Source organism: Erithacus rubecula (genome assembly GCF_903797595.1).
Source record: "Erithacus rubecula genome assembly, contig: scaffold_450_arrow_ctg1, whole genome shotgun sequence".
NCBI classification, from domain to species: domain Eukaryota; kingdom Metazoa; phylum Chordata; class Aves; order Passeriformes; family Muscicapidae; genus Erithacus; species Erithacus rubecula.
In genome coordinates, this window is record NW_027635889.1 from 59382 (window position 1) to 68961 (window position 9580).

Below are 9580 nucleotides of genomic sequence, written 5' to 3' on the forward strand. Positions count from 1 at the left end.
TTTGGGGGATTTTTTGGGAATTTTTTGGGGATTTTTGGTGGTTTTTGGGGGAAGGTTTGGGGGTTTTAGAAGGATTTGGGGGATTTTTTGGGGAGGTTTGTGGGATTTTGGGGGATTTTGGGGGAGGTTTGGAAAATTTTTGGGGGTTTTTTTGGGAATTTTGGGGGATTTTTTTGGGGAAGGATTGGGTGTTTTAGAAGGATTTAGGGGTTTTTTGGGAGAGGTTTGGGGATTTTGGGGGATTTGGGGGTTTTATTTAGGGGATTTTTTGGGATTTTTGGGGGATGTTTGGGGATTTTTTCGGGATTTTTGGGAATTTTTGGGGGAGGTTTGGGGGAGCTTTGGGGGTTTGAGAAGGATTTAGGGGATTTGGGGGGATTTTGGTGGATTTTTGAGGATTTTTTGGGAATTTTTGGGGAATTTGGGGGGATTTTTATGGGATTTTTGGGGGACGTTTGAGGGGGTTTATGGGATGTTGGGGGGGATTTTGGGGGATTTTTTGGGGATTTTTGGGGGGATTTTTGGGGATTTTTGGGGGGATTTTTGGGGGGATTTTTGGGGGGATTTTGGGGGACTTTGGGGGGATTTTTATAGATTTTTGGGTGATTTTTTGGGGATTTTGGGGGGATTTTTGGGGATTTTTTTTTGGGGGGGGCAGAATTTTGGAGGTTTTCAGGGAAATTTGGGGGTTCAGGGATGAATTTTGATGTTTTTGGGGGGGTTTTGGAGTAAATTTTGGGATTTTTTTGGTGATCTTGGATTTTGGGGTGCCCCAGGTCCCTTTTGGGGGGTCACCCCTTTTTCCGGGTGCCCCAGGAGCGGCGCGACCAGGTGGGGGAGGGGCACCCCAAAATTTGGGGGGTAGGGGGGACCCCAAAATATGGGTGGGATCTGAAATATGGGGGAGGGGGAACCCCAAAATTGGGGGGGGATGGACCCCAGAATGGGGAGGGGGACCCTAAGATATGGGGGGATCCAAAATTGGGGGGGACCAAAATATGGGAGAGGGGGGACCCCAAAATATGGGGGGAGGGAACCAAAATTGGGGCGGGATGGACCCCAGAATGGGGGGGGGCGACCCCAAAATGGGTGGGCGACCCCAAAATTGGGAAGGGAGGAGACCCAAAATTGGGAGGGGGACCCTAAAATATGAGGGGGATCGAAATATGGGGGAGGGGGACCCAAAATATGGGGTTGGGGGGGAGCTCGAAATATGGGGGAGGGGGGAATCTTGAAAGTGGGGGAGGGACCAAAAATATGGGAGGAGGGAACCAAAATTGGGGGGGACCCCAGATCTGGGGGGGATCTGAATTATGGGAGTGACCCCAAAATTGGGGAGGGGGACCCCAAAATACGAGTGGGGGGACCCCAAAATTTGGGGGCGGGACCCCAAAATTTCGGGGGGGATCGAAATATGGGGGAGGGGGACCAAAAATATGCGGGGGAGACCCAAAATAGGGGGGGACCGAAATATGGGGGAGGGGGACCCCAAAATGTGTGTGGGGGGCACCCCAAAATTGCGAGGGGGACCCCTAAAATATGAGGGGGATCGAAATATGGGGGACGGGTGTTATAAATGAACGCAATGGGCCATAAAGGATCGAATCAAAGTTAAAAATATTTATTAGTTAAAGAAGGAAAAGCAAAATCCACAGCGCCGGGCGACAGGGGAGCTCCAGCTCCGAAACTGCCGCGCCCCCCCTCAGCTCGCTCCTTTTAATTGTTCAGTTTCCAGGGTTCCATGCCCCTCCTCTAGCAGTTCTATGCACGTTCCTCGGGTTTCATGCCCCCCCCTCTAGTAGTTCTGCGCACGCTCCTCCAGTTGCTAGGGGATCTTCTTCTGCCTTCTGGTGGTCGAGGGATGAAGGTGAGTAGTCTTCCTCACCCTTGTTTTACTGACCGTTACTAACACTTAAGGCGATAGATGATTAACGCAAGCAAAGTGAAAATAACTATCAGCATCTTGGCAAGCAAAGCAAAACAATTAGAGACATCTTGGCTCACTCTGAAGGTCTTTCAGACAAGCAAAGCAAAATAATTAACAGCATCCTTGCAAGTAAAGCAAAATAGCAAAATGATATCCCAGCCTCCAAGTCCTTGCAAATCCTCTCAAGGTCTATCAGGTGAACAAAAGGTTTTCATCACAGCAGGAGAGGCCTGCGTGTCCCAGGACTCCGGATTTGAGCTGCTTCAGCTCCACAGAGATGGAGGCAAAGTGAAGAAGCCAAACCGTTTATTAATGGAAGGCAAAGCAAATGGATGAGGTGGCAGGAAAAAAAAGGGGGATGGGCACAGTCTGAGGACTGGAGGGAGAGAGCTATTTACAGGCAGGGAGAGGGCTGAAGCCATGCGAGCTTCCCACAGGCTCAGCTGTGCCAATCATCAGCTGTGCCTGGAGCTCCAGCAACATTTTGATATGGTGTCCTCTTCAATGCCTCCTTGTGCTATTATTGCAATGCTGGTTCACTGGATTCTGAAGAGGAAGCTAATTCTATTTCTCTCACAGCCCGTAAACAGGGTTGAATATGAAGTTAAAATGTGATGGGCTGGTATTTTTCCTTTGGGCATGAAGAGCTGTAACAGAGAGCAAAAGAATCACAGTCAAGGCCCACATCTGCAGGAATCCAAGGAGACCCAGGAGACCTTCCTGCAAAGGGCATCCCACTCAGGTCCTGCAATGGCCAAGAGGATCACCCGCTAGGTGCTGACCAAAAGTCCTTGCCACGATCCAGAAATCTCTCTGTGCTCCGTCCCTGCCACCGTCCATCCGCACAGGGAGTGAAGCCCTCTGCAGCCGGGGCAGGGATTGCAGCTGCCTGCCCAGGGATTGCAGCTCCTCCTGCCAGCCCCTGCTGCCAGCCCGCTGCCCTCACTCACCTTCATTGAGCACCTGGAACTCTTCCTGCTGCCCTCTCATGAGTATCCCGGCGAGCCCTGGGAACACAGAGCCCGTCACGGCTCTGCCCGGCGGCACAGCTCCCTGCCCGCGGCGCTGCCAGCCCTGCGGCCACTCGCCCCGTGGCCCGGCAGGGCTCAGCCCGGGCCCTTGCCCAAGGGCACGGCTGCGGGAGGGCGGCAGCAGCCCTGAGGGCAGCCGGGGCTCCGCGATGCCAGGCCCAGATGGCAGAAGCTGCCGGGGCAGCAGCTGGGGCTGGGGCCGAGCTGCGCCGGGGCGAGGAGGGGAGGGAGCCCGGGCTCACCAATGAACCTGATGGCCGCCTCTCGCAGGGGCTCCTGAGGGCTCTGCAGGTATGGCAGCGCCTGGCGCAGGTGCTCGGCTGCTCGGCTCCTGTCCTCTGCCAGCTGCGGAGAGCGGCGGGAGGGAAGGCTCGGGGCGGGCTCTGCCCCTTTGCCCGGCGCTGCCCGCGCCCGGCCCCGGCCTCCCCTGCCCGCAGAGCCCTGAGGCGCGGCCAGCAGCCGCCGGCCGGGCTCTGCAGGGGCACAGGGCCGGCTGCTGCCCGGGGAGCCGCGGTGCCGGCCCGCCCCGCAGCCCCGCTGGGCCGGGGCTCCCAGGGCATCCGGCTCGGGGCCGCAGGAATGGGAGCACAGCCCGTGCGGCCCCTGCGGGCAGCGCTGGGCAGGGCCACAGCTGCAGCCGCACACAGTGAGCGCCGCGCTCAGGGGGCTCTCCCGGCTGAGGCTGCGCCTTCCAGGCTGTCCTTACCAGACACTTGGCAAACTTCCACATCTTCTCGTTCTTAAGCAGGTGCTTCTGCTTCCTCTTCTTCAGGAACCTGGCCACACAAATCAGCAGCTTGCGAGAGGCCTGGAGAGCAGCAGAGATGCAGAGATGGAATCACAGCCCAAAGAAAAGGACTTGCGTTCCTGTGGCAAGGGCACGAGCAGAAGGCTGGAGCCTGGGAGAGGCCAGGGCAGGAGACATCCGAGCTGGCACCCAGGGCTTAAGCACCATCACACAAAACCTCACCTCTGCAATGCGTTCATTCTCATCGTGGCAATGAAAGAAGAGTGGAACCAGGCTCTGTCTCACAATCCTCTTCAAGAGCTGTTTTCCTTTGTCCACTACCAAGTCTATCACCTTAAGGAAGAGGTTCAGGGAGAGCAGCTGCATATGGATGTCATCCTGAAAAAGAAGAAAAGATCTCAGCACCAACCTCCCAAAGCCCATCTGGGCGAGGGCCTGAAAATCCACAAAACTTCTGGGCAGCACCCAACTTGTGGCTGTGAACACAGAGCCTTACCTTTTCAAAGATTGGCAGAAGTGCCTCAGCCAGCTTTGGGGCGGTGCTGCTCGATATCAGGATGTGCTCATTCTCAAGTATATTGGTGAGCACAGAGAGTGTCATGCGTGCACCATATTCACGTGCATCACCCAGCAGCTCCACAAAGCATTGAGACAGACTGCACATTTTTATGGCCTGTGTAGGAGACAAGGCTGTGCTGTGAACCAACACGGCCCTGGCACGACAACTCTACCCTGCTGCCACATATCCCAGAGGCCAAAGGCCTGTCCCAAAGAACTCAGGAAGGTGAGGCAGGAGAGCTGGGAGTGTCTGCCTCAGCTCCTGAAGCCCAGCCAGCCCAAGGGGCTGCTTTCCCCAGTGCAGTTTCAGCCACTGCCCCCTTCTCACCATCGAGGGATCCTTGCTGAGCACCACAAGGCCTCTGAGTGCCAGGCCCTGCCTCTCCCTGCACTTGCTCTGCACGTTTCTGGACATGATTTCAAGGATGCTGTCACCATGTTTACTCAAGTCCAGGCAATAGACGATCTGAAAGGCACAGGGCAGTGACAGACGACCTGGCAAGCAGGAGCCTGGAACTGCACAGGGCTGGGCCCAGACAGCAGCACAGGGCATGGGCACTGTCCCAGGCAGCTGTGGCTGCAAGAGGACAAAGAGCTGGGAGGCAGCTCAGCAAGGCAGCACTGGCCATCAGGCTCACCTCCACAAAGAATGCCAGGAAAGGCAGATCCCAGCGGAGCTCCTCCCTACTCAGCCACTTGAGTAAGTGTAATTCAATGAGGAAACACAAGGGAATAAAGATACGGCGCATCTCCCTGGCGGGGAGAAAAGGCACCAAGACATTGAGGTGGGCAGGCAAACCTCTCTCAGGACTGACTCACAGAGATCCAGTCTTTGCCCAGCATCCCTGAAGGTGATGTGGTCACTATGGGAGGCTGCCCCTTCAGGGCACCTCCTCTCCCAGCCTTTTCCACTCTGCTTGGCTGTCCATTGGTGACAAGCCCCCCTGGCCCACGACCACAGGGACTGTGTGGGGCACCCCAGGAACAGAGCACTAATGTTGGGGGCAGAGGGGAAATGGGGGGTCTCACCTGGCCAGCAGAGCCGTGGCATAGTGCTGGGTGTCAGCACAGAGCAGCATGTCCCAGCCACGCTTGCGCTCCATGGCCATCACCTCATTGTCACACCGTAGTTGGTAGAGCAGAGCCTTCATGGCCTGCACTGCAAACCTGTGTGCAGAGCAAAGTCTGGGTCACACTGGTAGCACTGGTGCTGGCCAGAAGGCCATGGGAAGGACAGGAGGACTGGAACCTGTTGGGCTTGCTGGCAAGGCGGTGCTGCTCCTGGCACGCTCTCCAGAAGTTCTCGACTTCCTCTGGTATCTGCTGCTGTGTGCTGATGACAACATGGAAGAGCAGAGCCACAAAGAGGTGGGAGGAATAAAGGATCATTGCCTTGTGGCACTGAGGCACAATCAGCCAGACGACCAGAGTTGCCTGCAAAAGAAGCAGCCCAAGACAGCGCTCAGTGCCGAGGCGTCCGTGGGGCAGGGCCCGAGGGGAGATGCAGGGGGAGCAGCGGGCCTGGTGCCCCCTGAGCCTGTCCCTAGCCCACATTTCAGCCCAGTTCCTGAGGCACGGAGAGGATGGAGAAGTGCTGGAGAGGTGACAGGGCAGCAAGCAGAGGCCAGTTCCAGAAACTCACAGCCAGGGCAAAAACGTCTTTGTTGTCCCCATCAGAGGTGCATGTGCTGTGCACAGGCCAATCCTCCATCACACAGAGCAGAGTTGGCAGCACCTTCTCCACTGTTGGTCCTGACGAGCCTATGGCTCTCCACATGCTTGCAGCAGCTCTGTGGGATCAGAGCTCTGTGTCAGGGGGGGGATCTCAGTCACAGTACCATAGCCTGTAGAGCTGTGGGGCCCAGGTGACAGAGCCCTGGGGCCCTGAGGGGCAGGGAGGGAAACTGAGCTCAGGAAACAGAGGGACCTGAGGGTCCCGAACCTCTCAGCTTGTCTGGCAGAGCCCATTGGACAGGCTGTACAGGGTGATAGGCCCTAAAGGCTGGTGAGCCCTGAGCTCTCTCAAGGCACATGGGCCCCGTACCTGTCACATGTTGGGGCACAGCGCAGGAGGGTCAGCACCACGTCAGCAGGGTGTTCTTCAGCCAGCCTCCGAATGTCAGTGCGCAGCCTGGCATCCACAGTGATGTGGGACTTGAGACTCTGGTAAATGCTTTTCACCATGGCTGGCACCTGGAGGGAGTGGAGAAGACATGGAATGCTGTCCATGGGAGCAACTCCCCAGCTTCCTCCAAGAAGTGCTTCTGTTCCTGCCACACTATGCTGGCCTCGAGGACTTAGGCGTCCTCGTGACCTAGTGGGCACACAGTTGTGGGAGACCTCCCGTGCAGGCTCCAGGCTGGTTACCTGCTGCTGAAAGGAGACACCACTCATGTCAGAAAAATCCATAGTGGGAGTATGGATCACAGTGGCATTGGTGTCAGCATTTGCAATGGCCTGAGTCTCCCTATTGTTGGTGTTTGTGATGGCCACATCCTCAGTCATGGACATGAGAAGAGCCGTTGCCCATGTTTCAGTCATTAAGGTGTCAGAGTCGACTGAGTGCTCAGGCAAATCCGGGCTGACATCAGGCTCTTCCTGGAGCTCAGTCAGCCTGGAGTCAGGCTCGGCTGTGCTGTGTGTGGCTGGGGTGCTGGTCTTTCTGCGCCGAATGTGTAGGAGCCTTTGGAAGATCTGCAGGAGAACAAAGGACAGGGAAGAGAGGCAAGTTCCATGCAATGCTCCAAGGGCTGTGCTGGGCTGAGCAGTGACAGCAGGACCAGCCCAGGTGGGGATGGCTGCAGGTACCTTCAGTGTTCTGCGGAATCGTCCACGGGCAGGGTCTGGCCCTTGTAACCGGTCCACGGCTGCACCTGGCAAAGAGCAAGCACAGCCAGAGCTGAGGGGCTGCGGGACAGGCCGGAGAACACAGGCCAGCCCTGCACTCCCCAGAATGGGACAGACTGGGGACGCCCCAGGGGATGGAGCACGGCTGCTGCGGGGTGTCTGCTGGGCCCCTCTCCTGTCCTGTGCCTGGGCATGTCCACAGGGGATGGGATGGGATGGGATGGGATGGGATGGGATGGGATGGGATGGGATGGGATGGGATGGGATGGGATGGGATGGGATGGGATAGGATGGGATGGGGACAAGGTGCCAGCAGCTATCAGTCCTGTGGCCCAGCTGTGCCACTCACCATCTTGTATTGGCTGAAACAGGTCCAGAACTTCAGGCTGTTGTGCTGGGGAAACTTCAGGGTTTTTCTTTTGTTTCCTTTTGAAAACATTGAACAGACTGAGAACTCTGCCTGCCATGGCAGAATCTGGCCTCGAGTGCACCTAGTAGAGAGATGCCTCAGGAAAGCTGAGAGGTGACAAGTCCCACAGTCTTGTCACGAGGTCACTGCAGGAGTAACACTCAGAACAGCTCCGGGTCAGACAGGAACAAGTGTGCTGTGCAGGGGCTCCTCACGGCACTGCTCTGTCTCGTCCTGTCCCGTCACGTGCTCCCAGCACTGTGGCATGGCCATGTCATCACTGGCTCTTATATCACCACACGTCACAAAGGGTCCTTTGACACCCTGTCCTGTTCCATGCCATGGTGACCATGCTGCACCGTGTCACTAACAGCCCTTGCACACACTGCCACCTGCGCTGGAGCTGCCTGCAGCCCAGCCAAAGTGGCCCAGGTTGGAAGGAATCCCTCACCCCAAGTGTCTAAGAGAGCCCAACAAGACCCTTAGGAACATCTCAAAGCATCAGCAAACAGTGCTCTGCTCTGCGGGCTCAGGGCAGCAGAAGGAGCCCCCAGGGCTCCGACACAGCCGCAGCGGGAAGGGCACGGGGCCTTGCACAGAAGCTGGCTCGGCCCCCTTGGGACACGTCCCGGCTGGTGGCCATCCTAAACCCACGGCTGTGACACAGGCAAGGAACCGTGGGCTGGGGCATGGATGCTGCTCTGACCCCTGGGGTCCAGTGAGCACTGAAATCAGCAGGTGTGGCAGAGTCCCTGCCCAAGCAGATCTGACACACCCCGAGCCCTGGCAGCGCTGGTGCCCAGCTTCTGCCCCAGAGACCCCTGCCCTGGGGGGCTTCTGTGCCAGACGGAGCCAAAGCCCACGTGCAATGGGGGCTGTGCTCTTTCCTACAGGGGCTTTTGGGTGGAACTGGAGGAACTGGAGGCAACACGTGGTATCTATCAGAAGCTCTTACTCCATGCTGGAATTATTTTCACGTTGAAGTAATTCCCTGCAGCACAAAGATACCTTTTCCATGAAGGCACAGAAGAATCTTCTGAAGCCCAGGAGCAGTGGGCAGGAAACAGCAAAGGTGTGCAGGCCTGGGGTAGCAAACAAACTTTAGCAATAAGCTCTAAGCTGTGGCAGGAGCAGGAGGCTGGGGGGACCCAGGGGTGTTGACCTAAAAGTGTACCAAAAATCCAGAGTACTGGAGGAAGCAGCAGGGGCTGGGAAGCCCGAGGAGGACAGAGAAGGTGCAGGGGGGGGTTGTTTCGTGTTTCCCCTGCTGTCACCTGTGTGATGACCTGGTGACAGCAGCAGCCATGAGACGCTCTCCTTTGGAGGGGTTCGGGGTCCCGGTTTTCCCCAGAGGCTCTCAAGCAGATGGTGAGGATCCCTCACAGGGTGATGGTGTATTGAAAGGTCCCAGTTCAAGGGCCACACTTGTGAGCAGAGGCTCACCCACGGTCAAGAGAAGCTGTGATGGAAAAGCTGGGCAGGAGCAGTGAATGGTTTGGGCAGCAGCAGCAATCCAACACCAAAACCACAAGCATTTGCCCTCTGAGCCACGCCCCCTCAGCTAAGAGACTTCCACAACCCCACCACCTCTCCTCTTCCCTCAGGCATCTCTCCCAAATGCTCCTTTCCTTTGGCTGACTCGTTAGTGTGGAATCTAAGAGATCTTGGCCGTGTCTTTTGTTTCTTCATCATCCCTATTTGTCTTCTGGACAACCACTTCCTTTACAGCATCTTACTTTCAGATGGGAAAAAATTCCCTAAAGAATGCAAACCAAAACTACTACTGTATTGACAACTACTTTGCTGTATTGATACAAAAGTAAATCTAAAACACAGCTAAAATACAGAATCAAAAATATTTCTTAGTTAATTATGGCATAGCTCCTTATCAAATTCAGGCATATCTAAATTTCTAGCTAAATACAATCTATCTCTTTTTCAAAACTGTCAGGAAAATCCACAAATGCCAGAGGTTTATGTCCAGAAAAGAGACAGACGAGTCATTCAACTTTATTTGAAGAAAGGGAGAGAGCCCACCAGAGCAAATGCCTGTGAGCTTT